Below are 7,740 nucleotides of genomic sequence, written 5' to 3' on the forward strand. Positions count from 1 at the left end.
GGCCTGTCAAAGTAAGTTTGTGTGACTCAGTGCAGGGGCATAAGAACACACAGGGGGAAATACGTAGCGACTATGCCAGGAAGCCGCAAGAGCTAGGTGTGCATCCTAACCTTTGCCTGCCAGCCTGCCTCTCCCTTCATCCCAAAGTTATGGCTTTTCAGATCCCAGAAGGGCTTTGGTTATTCTCAGTCTCCATGGATCCAGTCACACAATGCAAGGATTTAGTCCATGATGGAGCTTGTAGTTCTTACCTACTCTTGGCCCCAGGGACCATGTGGACCCCCCACCTTAGGCTGTGGTTCTGGAAGGGCAGTGGATTCTGCAGTTCCACCACTGGGAGTCCTGATGCTGCCTCTACCACCAACCCCAAGGTGTAAGCAGAATAACACACTGTAGATATAATATAGCTAGATGTTCATTTTTACGCAATAGGTAAATGATAGCTACTCAGATACAGTCCTTGAAGATGGGAATGCTGCTCTACTCTCCATAGGGTCATGACAAAATGCTTCTGAAAGGATAAAAACACTCTCAGATTCTCTTGGTCAATAGCATTTATTTTCTAGGTACCATTGTGCTTTGGCCCATAAAATCGGGATTAACATTTTCTTTCCATTTAATCCTGGCTTCACCATAGAGAAGCCAGTGAAGGCAATTTGGCTCTTTGTGTTTAAGAAGAAATTGATAATTGTGTAACAGAGTATAACTTCACTTATCTAAATGGCCTGGGAGAAATTCAAAACATTGGGATAATTAAATTTGCAGAAAATGGAATGCTGTTTACATAGAAGTATATAGGGCTACAGTAACAAGGGGCAACAGATGCACAATGAATTCAGATAACAAGGTGCTTTTGATAACTAAGGCTTGTATGATACCAGCTCTGCTGTGCACTGTTTCATTATAACCGGGAGCTCACATTAAGCTTAAGAACATCAATGTAAGTCATCATATTTTGGACAGAGTGGCATTGGGATTAGCACCACATCTCATATGAGCAAAACTCTGCAGCCAGAGAGGAAATCCAGTGCATGTGAAGTTGACACGGTGGTTTGGCTTCAACTGCAAATGACTTTCCATCTTGGCAAATGTCACATACCTCACCAGGAGCGGGGCGTCTGCTTTGAGAGCACACCGCATGTGGCAGCTGGCTGCTAATTGACTCTGCATGATGGTCTCACCAAGCAGAGAGGGCATGTATGCAAAGCACAATAGGATATTGCTGCATGGCATTATGCTTGCTTTCCCCACACATGCAATGTCAGCAAAAATTAATGGCTAGCATGTCCTGAGCAAAAGCCACCCACACGGAAAGAGTAATTAAAAGGAAGAGGAAGCAAAAGGTCAAGGGCTGCTCCTCTCCAGAAAGTTGTACTATGTGGTTGGCTGCTGTGACTGATATTACTCATCAGCAATCAAGCCATTAATTGCTGGCCTTAGCAGCTGATCGCACAGTGCTGATAAACCATTGCATTGTTAATAGCAATGACTATCCAACACTGAATGTCAGCTGCCGAGTGCTGAATATCAAATATTCAGTGTTTGGCATACACTGAGTAACTAGCAACAATTAGCTGGATTTTTCTGCCCCAGACCAGTGAGCAGGTCCATCCCCAGGGATGGGATGTTCATGCATTGTCTCGGCATAGCATCAGATTCCTCTGCCTCCTTCCTTTCATTGGCAGATTCATAGTGTAATATGCCCTGCTGTGAAGAGAAGTATATAATAAGAAAGGATAAATAGATTTAGGAGGATAGGATAGAGAGAATCAAATGCAATGGAATGCCAGGGTTCCTTGCCTATAAGAACAACGGGAGATATGGAAAAGCCCTGCTTTGCTCCTGTACCACACCTTCTTCCAGGGCCTGAAAAATGAGATGTCATTACAGAGCTACCCTGATATGAGCCAATTGCTTTTTAGGGAAGAAGGCACGGTAGACTTGACCTTCCAGAGATGAAAAATACTGTATTAATTGAGATCTAAATTTAAAGCCTGTAACTTTGAAGAAAGAGAGAAAGGAAGGGAGACCTCTGAACCCTCACCCTCACCCCTGCCCTCATCCTCTGCTAATCCCAACGGGTGAGCTACACCAATTACAAACACCTTAGAAAGATTAACAATGCTTTAAATAGTCACAGGGGGGACTTTCCAGCCTGCAGTGAATAAAGGGGTTGGAAAGGAGCAACCCCACTCATTAGCAGCATAGTAGAACTGACTACTTCTACCTGCCAGCTTCCCTAACACACTAGGAGATGAAAGCGTGGGCAAGTAGATAAAGAGAGAGCTCTCAGCAGCTCCACCTTACTGGGGAAGAAAACATTTTCCTCTATGGAGCAGTAAGGAATACGTAAGATGGGTGACCTTTGGGGCATGGAAAATGGAACATTCCAGCTAATGAGACAGAATGACACCTTGGCAGGGCACAGCAGGCTTTGGAGAGGCAGATTACCTATCCAGAGGTTGTTAAATGCTGAATTGTGTCTCTCTTTGCTATTAGCAGCCTCCGTAGTCAGTCCTAATCCTGCTGGAAAAGGTGCTGACAGCCCCAAATGTTCAGAAGAGACAGCCACAGCCCTAAACATCATGAGACTGATTTAAACACATCTGCACACACTTTTTCCAGCACACAGCAGTTTTCATTTTAACCTTAATGCACCCCTCCATCAGGGGTAGAGTTGCCATGTTTGTGTTTGTTTGTTTTTGCAGGCAGCCAACTCCTGTGCCTTAAGAGCTCTATGGTAGGGAAAAATATTGACGCATGCCGTTTTCCCAGCATGGTTGGGGAAAGCTTTGCTTGATTAAGTCCAGCATGCTGTGCCACTGTTAAAGGCACATAAACCCTGACAGAGGAAAACAAAGAGGTGGTCATAGAGGCCAGGCAATGTGCGGCTGTTGCTGTAAGTGTAAACCACAGCAGAGAAGGATCTAACCACGAGAAGAGGAATAATCAGGCACCTCCTTAGGACCTACATCCCTAGTAGCACCTGCTAAGAAGTGCCCCGGGGTTGCTTCTCCTCTCCACTATTACAAACTGTGTGCTCACCTCCCTTTTGACGAGAGAGTCAATGAAAAATCTCCCACTCTCAGATCACCATTTTCTTGCTGGGTTGATAATGCCAGTGTCAAGTGAGACCTATCGCATGTGCTGGACTGATACATGGGATCACGTTGTCCATGATACGAATGAATTTCCGAGCTACTCCTGTGAAGGCAGTCCTGTCATATATTCCATATATGATGTGATACACACACACACTTATATACATGGTATGTTTGTACACATGCACACACACACACCTTATATTCCATACGTGTACACCCATTTATACCAACAGGTCAAACACTGGGTAAGCCTTCATCTACCCTTGTGTATCAGGCAGCATATACTCACTTTTTATACTGCATCAAGTTAAAATCAATGTATTAATAATTTAAAATCCTTCAGCTGTCAAGAGTTGCAGAACTGCTCCAAGAATGGTAGGGGCACATCAGATTGCCGAATTCACAGGCATTAGCTAGTAGGTACACTTCATAGCTTAATTCTGCACCTGAATGTGCAGAAGATAAAAATATGTTTTGAAAAAAGAAAATGTATTTTCAATGTGAAATCAGTTCTCAAATAAGTATTATAGCTTCATCACAGATGGAGAGCCAGACTGATATAATCATTAGAGTGGCAGTCTAGGACCAGGGAGGGTCAGGTTGAAATTCCCTTCTCCATAAAGTTCACATTTGTGTCAGCTACTGTATCATGGCCTTAGATTTTTGTCAGGATCTAATGGGCCAGGGGAGTATCATGTACCCCAAGTTTAGCTCTCTGGATCAAGGGCAGAATAAAAATGTGACAAACATTTGTCCTCAGTGTATCCTATTGCAGTTGTACCGGAATATTGAAATGCAGAGAAATGGCATTTGTATTAACTGAACTAGTCATACATCATTACATGAAAGCAATTAATTATCACTTAATAATCTGCATAAAGGACATGAAGCAGATGTGATCAGTGTGTTTTTACTGAAGTATTATTTATTCAAGTGCATCTATTGGGTGAATTTTAATGTTTTAATTAGAATTTTGTTAATGCATTTGCATTTTATTGTTAGCTGCTTTGAGTGCTAAGGCACATGCTCCAGCTAGCATGGATGTCTCATGGATCCAGGGGCAAGAGAAAGAAGATAGGTATTATAGCAGCACTGGTTACTGGCAGCTAATTTGTACTTTGGGCCCATCATGAGAAGGCAAGACTCCCTGGAGAAGACGGTCATGCTGGGGAAAGTTGAAAGTTGAGGGTGGAAGAAGACAAGACCATATAAGAGATGGGTTGCCTCTGTAAAGGAAGGCACCACCTTGAATTTACAAGAGCTGAGTAGGGCTGTCAAAGACAGGATATTTTGCAGGGCATTCATTCATAGAATTGCCGTAAGTCAACAAGAACAACAATTCTTACCGATTCCCTGGCAGGGATACAGAATTGGGTCCCAGAACAGAGATAGATTAATTCCCCTCAACACAGTTCAGAATTGGGCTGGAAATCACATGCACTTGAAGAAAATTAATTGGAGAATTCTAAACTGGCTCCTAGTTTCGTGTGCATGCAGGTCTGGCTTCCTGGATGCATGTGCATGCAAAGAATGCCCCCTGGAAATTGTAGGGGGTGGGGAGGCAGGCCCTATGCCAGCAGCTGTGGCATGGGTGGCAGTGTAGCTGCAAGGAGTGGCCGCCATGACCTGAGAGGGGCCAGTGGTGCCACAGCATGTCCACTCCGTCTCCTTCCAGCCTTTGTGGACGCAGGCATAGCCATAGCCTAGACAGTAATGTTGTTGTTGATTTAAAGAAGTGTCTTCCCCTCCCAGTAACTGGACTCCTGTATTGCTTTAAAGGTTGCGTTCACATGCTTGCTGCTTTCAGGACATGGGTGACGGTTTGAAGTTCCTGGGCTAATTAGTCACTCAGAAGTCAAGGTTTTGTTCTGTAAATTGCATTCGAGTTCTAGCCAGCCCTAGCACGCAATTTAGTGTTCATTAAAAATAAATGGCCCAAGCAAGGACGGGGAGCCTCTTCTGGCCCAAGGCCAAACTTGCTTCAAGCCAGTATGTTGGTGGCTGCAAGCCAGCAGTGGGTGGAGACGTAGCCCAGAGGACGCCTCCCTTCCCTACATGCAGCCTCCTGACATATGCACAACCACAAGCCACGGTCATTCTCACGCATTGCTGTCAGATCCCTTTCAGCTACACACACAGACATCCTTCTCACTCAGATACACTGAGCTGGTCCCGTTTACCTGAGCAGAGCCTCTGGGAGATGCCATTTGGAGGTGCAGAAGAACACTTTGCTCATAATGGGTGTGTGCAGCTGACTGAGCCACTGCATCAAGGTTGTAACTCCTTTGAGGTGGCAGTTTAGCCTGAAGCTGCTCTCCTGTCTCCTCTCTGTCCTGCAAAGGGGTGACGCCTCCAGGGCAGTCCCTTCCTGGGCCAGATAGGGGAGGCCAGTCTGTGGGCTAGAGGTTCCCTGTCCCTAGGTCAAAGTAATTTATTTCTGAGCATGCACAGTAATGGAATCCGCTAGCTCTGAGTTGAGCAGCCAAGTCTACCAGCATATTAGTCTAATAAATCCAATTTAAGGAGGTACAAAATTTATGCATGTTGTGAGCCCCCCAGAGAGCCTATGGATAATGGAGCAGCATACAAATCATATCAATAAATGAATGAATCTTGATCATCTTGCTGTGCATTCCCTGCACAGGAAGAATTTTAGGGCAAGAAAGCTCACCTTGGGATACATAAGGGCAGTATGAGATGGGAAAATATTAATTCCGAACTGTATTTTGAAATCGCAGGCATATCTGTACCTACAAACACTCACACTGGTGCTGTGATTCTTAAGTTAATCCTATGAAATACAAAACCATCACATAAGACCAAGCTACTGGAACCCTCCCAGGATAAAGATGGGTGAATGTATGTTTCGATGCTGAGTTTATGCCTCAGCAGAAAATGGTGAGGTTGAACGATCCATTTTGAAAATGATTAATGGCATGCCAGTTCCCAGGCGAATTCAGCTGTGACTCGCCATTGCCATGGGGGTGTGAAGGAAACAGTATTTACTCTTCAGAATATCAGAAAGGGTGGATTGTTAGCTTTGCTATGGTTTTGCTTAGCAAATAGATGCCTGCAAATTGACAGGCCTGTGCCAAGAGCACTCAGCTGAAGTGCTCTCCTTGCGTATTGGAGGGCTTCTTTTTGGTATTTGCGCTCAGCCTTCTGGTTTTTATATTGCATGTGCATGCCTATGAAAAAATTAGCTCAGTTGTAAGCACACCGTAAATATTCATGCAGAGGCTTCTGCCTGCAGCAAATGCACACAATCCACAGTTACAGAATTTGTTTGCCATCACACATGTATCTAGCCCATTGTCTAGTGTCTGTACCATGTATTTCTCATAATAGGAGTACTGGATAGAGGATGTAAAATGAGGCCAAGAAGCAGAGTGTGAGGAATAAACAATGCCAAAATTAGGGGGAAAGGAATAATTCCATTTGGACTGTATTCTCAAATAAAAGTGCCCAATTTGCATTTGCTGGACTGATATGTGATTGAAACACAAGTGCTGTTTGGATTATGCACTCATTCAAACCTTGAGGTACAGTTCTCAACTCAAAAATAGCACAGAAGAATGCATCATGCAAAAAAGTCTGTATTAGACAAAGGTGTGTACAGAAATACCTGTAATAAGGGAAATTGTATACAACATTCACATTAGGGGAAATGGCTTATGAAAAGAAATACAATTTTGCATTTGTGAGTAAAGAGGGAAGAATAACGAAACTGGGATGTTGTATTTTGGTATAAATTTGGTATAAATTAAAACAGATATATAGAGGCAGGGGATGGTAGGAGACTATCCTGTAATATTATTAAGTGAGATATCCAATCCCTGCCTGGTGGCATCTGACCACTTAGAACCCTGAAGGTCAATACCAACATGATATAGGTAGGTTCCCTGTATTACCTGCCCCTACAGTTGCAAAACTCTGGGTGGGTGGGATGAGTCAGCCTTGGAGGCAAGCCATACCTCTGCAATGGGCCACAAAACTCTGAGTGTGAATTGCCAATCACTATGATGGTACTCATGGATGCTCACCAACCCTAACCCCAATTGAATTATGCCTGTACATTTCTGCCACAGAGATGGGCAACCTTCTGCTTAGCACCTCATCCCCCATCCACCAGAAATTGTTTCCAGAAAGCCCATGCACACATCTGCCAAGAACAATTGTTGCTTAGATCTGATGGTGTATGTCAACTTGTCTATTCAGCTTTAATTCTGGGAAATCTCCAGATGAAGAATGACTCATTCACTAAAGAGAGGCAAACCATGTTGTGTCTCCTGGATTATCTTACATGCCTGGAAAAGCCCTTCCAGGAATGATCCAGCACAAACAAAGAATACATGGAAGACACTCAACCACAGAATGATCATCCCAGACCAAGGGCTCAAGTTTATGAAGGTCTTCAGAATCAGAATCTTGCCTTTAGCTACTCAAAGTCATTCCCCACAAGTGCATTACCAAAATCAGTGCTGGAAATACACACCACACCCTGGCAGAACAGCAAAGGAAGGAGCTCCTCATTTCATGCTGTGCCCACCCAACCCCCATCTGGTGGCAGAGCAGCTAAACCTGAACTGGGTTCCAGAAATGGTCTCCAGCTGACCAAGAACACCATGCTGTGCCT

The sequence above is a fragment of the Varanus komodoensis genome, unplaced genomic scaffold (genome assembly GCF_004798865.1).
Source record: "Varanus komodoensis strain SLA01 unplaced genomic scaffold, ASM479886v1 scaffold1, whole genome shotgun sequence".
NCBI lineage: Eukaryota > Metazoa > Chordata > Lepidosauria > Squamata > Varanidae > Varanus > Varanus komodoensis.